We start from the raw sequence: 8,182 nt of genomic DNA on the forward strand, positions 1-8,182 counted from the left end.
ATATATATATATATATATATATAATAGGTTTTCTTCGACCAATGTCGAAGTAGATAACAGTCAGCAACCTTCCAACCGGGGAGTGACCCCATCGAACGCAGACCTTAATCGTTTTGCAAATGAGGTACGTCTTGTTCTTCCTTCGTATATGACCGGAAGCATGATGGAAAATCTAGGGCCCATTTCTTCTAGTTCTTTTTACGCTGAATTTCAGTTCATTCTAGTGTCAGAAATGTTGTGAAAATATTCTAATTTTTCTTATCCTGCAGACATTATTTGATCAATTCTCACCGCTATGAACAACGAACCAAATGTTGTTAAGACAGGCATAAAATTTTCTCAGGTCTCCTAGTCGTTGGAAATTTGTCATTTTTGAAATGCTAGAAGTCCAGTGTTTCTAACGGGACGATCGACTGTTTTAACTAGTTGAAAAAAAATGGATCGTCGTTCCTAGCGGACGCTGACAGGATATGGATTTGTCTTTAGAATAGTTTGTGGAAAATTTTCTTTCACCATAAAAACCGCATTTTGGGAAGATATGAAGATAACAATCCTCATTTCCTATATGAACATTTTATGGAGGTCCTTGAATAGAAAGAATCGCAAAGAATTCCTACTTAATTCCATTCCTTAAATTCGTTTTCTATTTCTTTGGACTTTTTTCCTATTACTAGAAAATTTCTCAATTTTCGATCTTCTGCAGAGCCGTCCCATGCAGAAGTTTTAATTTTCACTCTCGAAGCATGGATCGATTTATCGTCCTCTTTACCGATATTATCTCGTTCATGACTTTTTTTTATTCCGTTCATGATTGATTTGAAATTATTTCATGAGTTATAACCTTCGTTTTCATTCACCCATAGAATAATGAAGTAGTCCCACACGACGAAAGTTCCATAGATTCTGGAGGTGAGAGGCATTCTCGAGAATCTGCTTATCATCCAGCAGCAGATGAATTCAGTGAAATTTCTGAGGTTAATATGTTTTCCTAATATCTTTGATAATCTGAAACTATTTTCAAATTGAATCGCCATTTAAAAATTGAATCCTGGATTACAGGATCCACTGGATAATGATGATATGGATGATCTCCTTTTCTATGGAGATCCTGATGAACCAGACAATGATCCCTTGTCGGATGATGCTACATCGAGTTCTGAATCCGATGGAGAATTCGTCAATCTAAATGATGCATCTTTAAATCGAATCCTACAATTTTACGCAGCGCATACGATGAAGGAGGCCTTAGCCTTAATTTTGGCATTGGGAATCCGGCATCACTGGTCCTACGAAGCTATTCTGGGAGTCACGAAATCTCTAAACACACTATTAGGAGGAAAGCATTTGCCCGAGAGCAAAAAACAATTGTGAAAAATTCTCGATCAAAAATCAACGAAATTGATTATCAGAGCATACTGTCCTAAAATAAATTGTGGGCTTTATCTTGGGAGAAAAAAATCCTTGGATGAAAATAGTAGCTGCGCCTGTGGATGGGAAGTAGATAAGAAGAAAATCAAATGCTTCATTTCACTCAATCTAAAACAGGAGCTCCAACAATTCCTGAACTCTCCAGTTGCTTCTCAATTGTTAGAATTTCAAAGACAGAGGCTAGGAAGACAAAATGAGCGAGTCGAAAATATTTATGATGGCGCGGAATATGAAAGACTATTAGAGGAATGAACTGTGACTGTCGATAATTTTGTCTACGTATTTAATACGGATGGCTTCAGTCTCGGAGATTCCACTAAGGCCAGCGCATGGCCCATTTTTATTCGACTTCCCGGTCTTCCTTCTGGTATTTGTCAGAAAAATATGATTCTAGCAGGAATTTGGATTGATCAACACGATCCTAACATGACGACATTTCTGCAGCATTTTGTGAAGGACGCAAACAAACTGTCATCTGTGGGAATTTCCTGGAAGCCGGATGGAATCAATAAAATTGTGAGTCGTTTCATCCCTGGATGCTCCTGCCTGGACACACCAGCACGGTCTGCCATGTTGAATATGGTCAAATTTAACGGCCACTACGGGTGCTCATTCTGTGACCATTACGGTGTTCATGCAGGTGGAAGTATGAAATATCCCGTCAGACCCCATCCAGACGTTGTGCAACCAGTCATGCGTACTCTGAAGATCTGGTGCGCAACATGGAAGAGGCATACGAAGCCCAAGATATTATTCGAGGCGTCAAAAATCCAAGCGAACTTATGAATTTAAATCACTTCGACTTGGTAAAGGGATCAACTGTGGATGATATACATGCAGTATTCCTTGGCGCGACGGAGTTTCATACCGATCTCTTTCTCAGCAAGGTGGGCGAACCTTATTACTTGGATGCTGCGAAACGAAGAACCCTTAATGATAGACTGATGAAAATTAAGACACCCAGAGATATAAATAGAAAGCCGCGATCTCTTGATCAGAGAGCGTTATGGAAAGCGTCAGAATATCGAAATTGGTTGTTCTATTACGCGGTTCCATATTTGCAAGGATTACTGCCTCAACGATTCATCAACCATTTCGAGATGTTATCCGGAGCAATTTTCTTGCTATCAAAAGAAAGCCTAACGAGGCAAGATATCCTGACGACCGCTCGATTATTAAATCGGTATGTCGACCTCTTTGAACAATATTTTGGTATTGAGAATATGAGATTCAATATCCATCTTCTCATACATATTATTGACAGCATGAAAAACTGGGAACCGTTGTGGGTTTTTAGTACTTCGGGATTTGGGTCTTGGAATAACAAATTATTACAAACAATAACTTCTCCGAAGGGACGTATGTTACAAATTGTGACTAGATATCAAATCAAGAAGTTTGTTCATAATTTGATCGGCAATAATCGAATCTCCGCAGAAGTTCGACATGAGCTAACCGGAATTCTATTTAAACTCCCATTGAATGGTGCACGGAAGATTACCAACGCCTATGTTCCCAGTAACTAGGTGATACGTCAGCCGACAGATGACGAAGCGTTGCTCTTACATGAACGTGGCTTCCAATGCCAACAAATGAAAATTTACAAAAAAATCACTATTAATACATCCTCTTATCATAGTGAAGAGAAAAAGGATGGACGTTCAGATAATAGATATGTATTCAGCAATGATGAATCTTTTTTTAAGGTGCGTTAACTTGTTAGCTTTGGTGAGCCTGAAATTTGTGGGTTGTTCGGTGATACGTTTGAAATTGATCGTGGATTCCAAAATGCTAAGCACATTTTCGGAGTAGATTTAGATAATACTCGGAGTAAATTTTATCTGTCTACTGAAATAAGCAGTCCAGTAGTGAAAATGTCAATACTAGATGGGATATACGTAACACCGATATCAAAACGCTTTGAAATCGATTGAATTTATCATCACCATATAATTCTTGCTATACTATCATGTCCAAGACTATTGTAAATTGTAAATTGAGGTGCTACTGTAATTTGTTCTGTTCAATAAAATAATTTCTCAGAAACTTGGGTTCTATGATTGATGCGTGTCTATCATTAAGAGTAATATTATACATTTTGCACGGGGCGAACAATTCAGTCCGCAAGACATAACTACAGACACCGTTAAGTCCTCAAGACTTCACCGAGGACATCTGAACTTACGCTAAGTTATCAGGACGTCTGCAAGACATGACTAGGGATACCGAGTCCTCAAGACTTCACCGAGGACATTTAACTCTGGCAAAGTAACTAGGACGTCCGCAAGACATGACCAGAGACATCGTTGAGTCCTCAAGACTTCACCGAGGACACTTGAACTTACGCAAAGTGACCAGGACTTCTGCAAGACATGACTAGGGACACTGTTGAGTCCTCAAGACTTCACCGAGGACACTTGAACTTAGCCAAAGTAATCAGGATGTCCGCAAGACATGACTAGGGACACCGTTGAGTCCTCAAGACTTCACTGACGACACTTGAACTTACGCTAAATTATCAGGACATCTGCAAGACATGACCAGAGACACCGTTGAGTCCTCAAAACTTCGCCGAGGACATTTGAACTTACGCAAAATGATCAGGACGTCCGCAAGACATAATTAGGGACACCATTGCGTCCTCAAGACTTCACCAAGGACATTTGAACTTACGCAAAGTGAGCAGGACTTCTCCCAGACATGACTAGGGACACTGTTGAGTCCTCAAGACTTCACTGAGGACACTTGAACTTAGCCGAAGTAATCAGGATGTCCGCAAGACATGACTAGGGACACCGCTGAGTTCTCAAGACTTCACCGACGACACTTGAACTTACGCTAAATTATCAGGACATGTGCAAGACGACCAGGGACACCGTTGAGTCCTCAAAACTTCGCCGAGGACATTTGAACTTACGCAAAATGATCAGAACGTCCGCAAGACATGACTAGAGACATCGTTGAGTCCTTAAGACTTCACCGAGGACACTTGAACTTACGCCAAGTTATCAGGACGTCTGCAAAACATGACTAAGGACTCTGTTGAGGCCTCAGGACTTCACCGAGGACATTGAACTTACGCAAAGTAATCAAGACGTGTGCAAGACATAATTAGGGACACCATTGCGTCCTCAAGACTTCACCAAGAACATTTGAACTTACGCAAAGTGACGAGGACTTCTGCAAGACATGACTAGGGACACCATTGAGTCCTGAAGACTTCACCGAGGACACTTGAACTTACGCTAAATTATCAGGACATCTGCAAGACATGATCAGGGATACCGTTGAGTCCTCAAGACTTCGCCGAGGACATTTGAACTTACGCAAAATGATCAGGACGTCCGCAAGACATGACTAGGGATACCGTTGAATCCTCAAGACTTCACCGGGTACATTGAACTTACGCAAAGTGATCAAGACGTCCGCAAGACATAATTAGGGACACCATTGCGTCCTCAAGACTTCACCAAGGACATTTGAACTTACGCAAAGTGACCAGGACTTCTGCAAGACATGACCAGGGACATTGTTGAGTCCTCAAAACTCCGCCGAGGATATTTGAACTTACGCAAAATGATCAGGACGTCCGCAAGACATGACTAGAGACATCGTTGAGTCCTCAAGACTTCACCGAGGACACTTGAACTTAGCCAAAGTAATCAGGATGTCCGCAAGACATGACTAGGGACACCGTTGAGTCCTCAAGACTTCACTGACGACACTTGAACTTACGCTAAATTATCAGGACATCTGCAAGACATGACCAGAGACACCGTTGAGTCCTCAAAACTTCGCCGAGGACATTTGAACTTACGCAAAATGATCAGGACGTCCGCAAGACATAATTAGGGACACCATTGCGTCCTCAAGACTTCACCAAGGACATTTGAACTTACGCAAAGTGAGCAGGACTTCTCCCAGACATGACTAGGGACACTGTTGAGTCCTCAAGACTTCACTGAGGACACTTGAACTTAGCCGAAGTAATCAGGATGTCCGCAAGACATGACTAGGGACACCGCTGAGTTCTCAAGACTTCACCGACGACACTTGAACTTACGCTAAATTATCAGGACATGTGCAAGACGACCAGGGACACCGTTGAGTCCTCAAAACTTCGCCGAGGACATTTGAACTTACGCAAAATGATCAGAACGTCCGCAAGACATGACTAGAGACATCGTTGAGTCCTTAAGACTTCACCGAGGACACTTGAACTTACGCCAAGTTATCAGGACGTCTGCAAAACATGACTAAGGACTCTGTTGAGGCCTCAGGACTTCACCGAGGACATTGAACTTACGCAAAGTAATCAAGACGTGTGCAAGACATAATTAGGGACACCATTGCGTCCTCAAGACTTCACCAAGAACATTTGAACTTACGCAAAGTGACGAGGACTTCTGCAAGACATGACTAGGGACACCATTGAGTCCTGAAGACTTCACCGAGGACACTTGAACTTACGCTAAATTATCAGGACATCTGCAAGACATGATCAGGGATACCGTTGAGTCCTCAAGACTTCGCCGAGGACATTTGAACTTACGCAAAATGATCAGGACGTCCGCAAGACATGACTAGGGATACCGTTGAATCCTCAAGACTTCACCGGGTACATTGAACTTACGCAAAGTGATCAAGACGTCCGCAAGACATAATTAGGGACACCATTGCGTCCTCAAGACTTCACCAAGGACATTTGAACTTACGCAAAGTGACCAGGACTTCTGCAAGACATGACCAGGGACATTGTTGAGTCCTCAAAACTCCGCCGAGGATATTTGAACTTACGCAAAATGATCAGGACGTCCGCAAGACATGACTAGAGACATCGTTGAGTCCTCAAGACTTCACCGAGGACACTTGAACTTACGCCAAGTTATCAGGACGTCTGCAAAACATGACTAGGGACTCTGTTGAGTCCTCAGGACTTCACCGACGACACTTGAACTTAGCCAAAGTAATCAGGATCTCCGCAAGACATGACTAGGGACACTGTTGAGTCCTCAGGACTTCACCGAGGACACTTGAACTTAGCCAAAGTAATCAGGATGTCCGCAAGACATGACTAAGGACACTGTGTCGAGTCCTCAAGACTTCACCGAGGACACTTGAACTTACGCTAAGTTATCAGGACGTCTGCAAGACATGACTAGGGACACCGTTGAGTCCTCAAACTTCACCGAGGACACTTGAACTTAGCCAAAGTAATAAGAATGTCCGTGAGACGTGACCAGAGACACCGTTATGTCCTCAAGACTCCATTGAGGATATTTGAACGTCGGCTAAACAATCAGGATGTCCGCCGGACAGTATCCTTGAGTTGTCAATGACTGCGGGACTGGGTGGGGACAGTGAAATTTTTTTTGGGGACATGGCCAGAGACATCGCTGGGTCCTCAGGACACCACTGAGGACACCTGAATTCGTAGAAAAACAGCGGGACGTCCTCCGGGCCTCACCGCTCTATTGAAGATGAACGAAGGACCTGGGCGAGGACATCAGAACGTTCCAAGGGCAGGGTAAAAGACACTACTTGGTCCTCGGGACACTACTCAAGACGCTCTCAAGTCTTCAGGACACTATTACGGACGCTCAAATGTCTGGCGGACATAGATAGAGACAAATAGATGTCCTCTGGACATGCGTAGGACGTGATTCAGGACAAAATTAATGTCCCCAAGGGCCATCAGGGGGATTTAGGTCAATCCAGAGAATGATGGAGCAAATGGGTATTCAAATGGGTCCCCGTTGTGATGGATACGTTGTTCGAAAGGATCAACAGAGAGTCGATCGTTCGGAGAGGCGTGTCTCTGACGCAGCGCCCTGGCGATTGAGGAGCCAGGGAGTTCCCTGGCTGTTTCTGGCTAATTACCTTGCTGTTTTTTTTTTGTTCTAAACTCGTAATTAGAGTTTCAAATAATGAATAAGTTGATTGATTAACGATTTGTTTCAATTGACAGTGTTTATTTTGCTGTTTTCCATCAATTATGACAAATGATTGATAATATAATGTATGGCAATGAGAGCACGGGTGGGGGGATCGACCGCTGCCATGTTGATTAGACGTTACAGTGTGTGGGGATTGCGGGAGATGGCGCAAGTGACGACTCCGGCAGTTGAGAGTGAGCATTTTGAGATCTTGGGCAGCAGTCGCAGGTCGACCGGCGACCGGATCAGTCGATGGGGGTGGGTGTAAACGCGTTTTTTTGCGTTAAAAATGTCTTAGAGAGCACATATAAATCGATTCAAAGTTGATTAATTAATCGATTAAATTAATTAATTAATCGATTAATCTCCACCCCATTTTTCCACCCCCTACCAATAATTTCCAAGATGGCGGCCGTGGTTATAAAAAAAATGTCTACAAATATGTTTAGATCNTTGGAAATTATTTGTAGGGGGTGGAAAAAAAGGGTGGCAATTAATAGGTACAGATCGACTCAGAAACCGATCCTGAATCGATCTAGACATACTTGTAGAGACCTTTTTTTATAACCACGGCCGCCATCTTGGAAGTAATTAGTTAAGGGTGGACAAATGGGGTGGAGATTAATCGATTAATTAATTAATTTAATCGATTAATTAATCAACTTTGAATCGATTTATGTGCTCTCTAAGACATTTTTAACGCAAAAAAACGCGTTTACACCCACCCCCATCGACTGATCCGGTCGCCGGTCGACCTGCGACTGCTGCCCAAGATCTCAAAATGCTCACTCTCAACTGCCGGAGTCGTCACTTGCGCC

This window comes from Diachasma alloeum, unplaced genomic scaffold (genome assembly GCF_001412515.2).
Source record: "Diachasma alloeum isolate Michigan unplaced genomic scaffold, Dall2.0 Dall_scaffold_00566, whole genome shotgun sequence".
Classification (NCBI taxonomy): Eukaryota; Metazoa; Arthropoda; class Insecta; order Hymenoptera; family Braconidae; genus Diachasma; species Diachasma alloeum.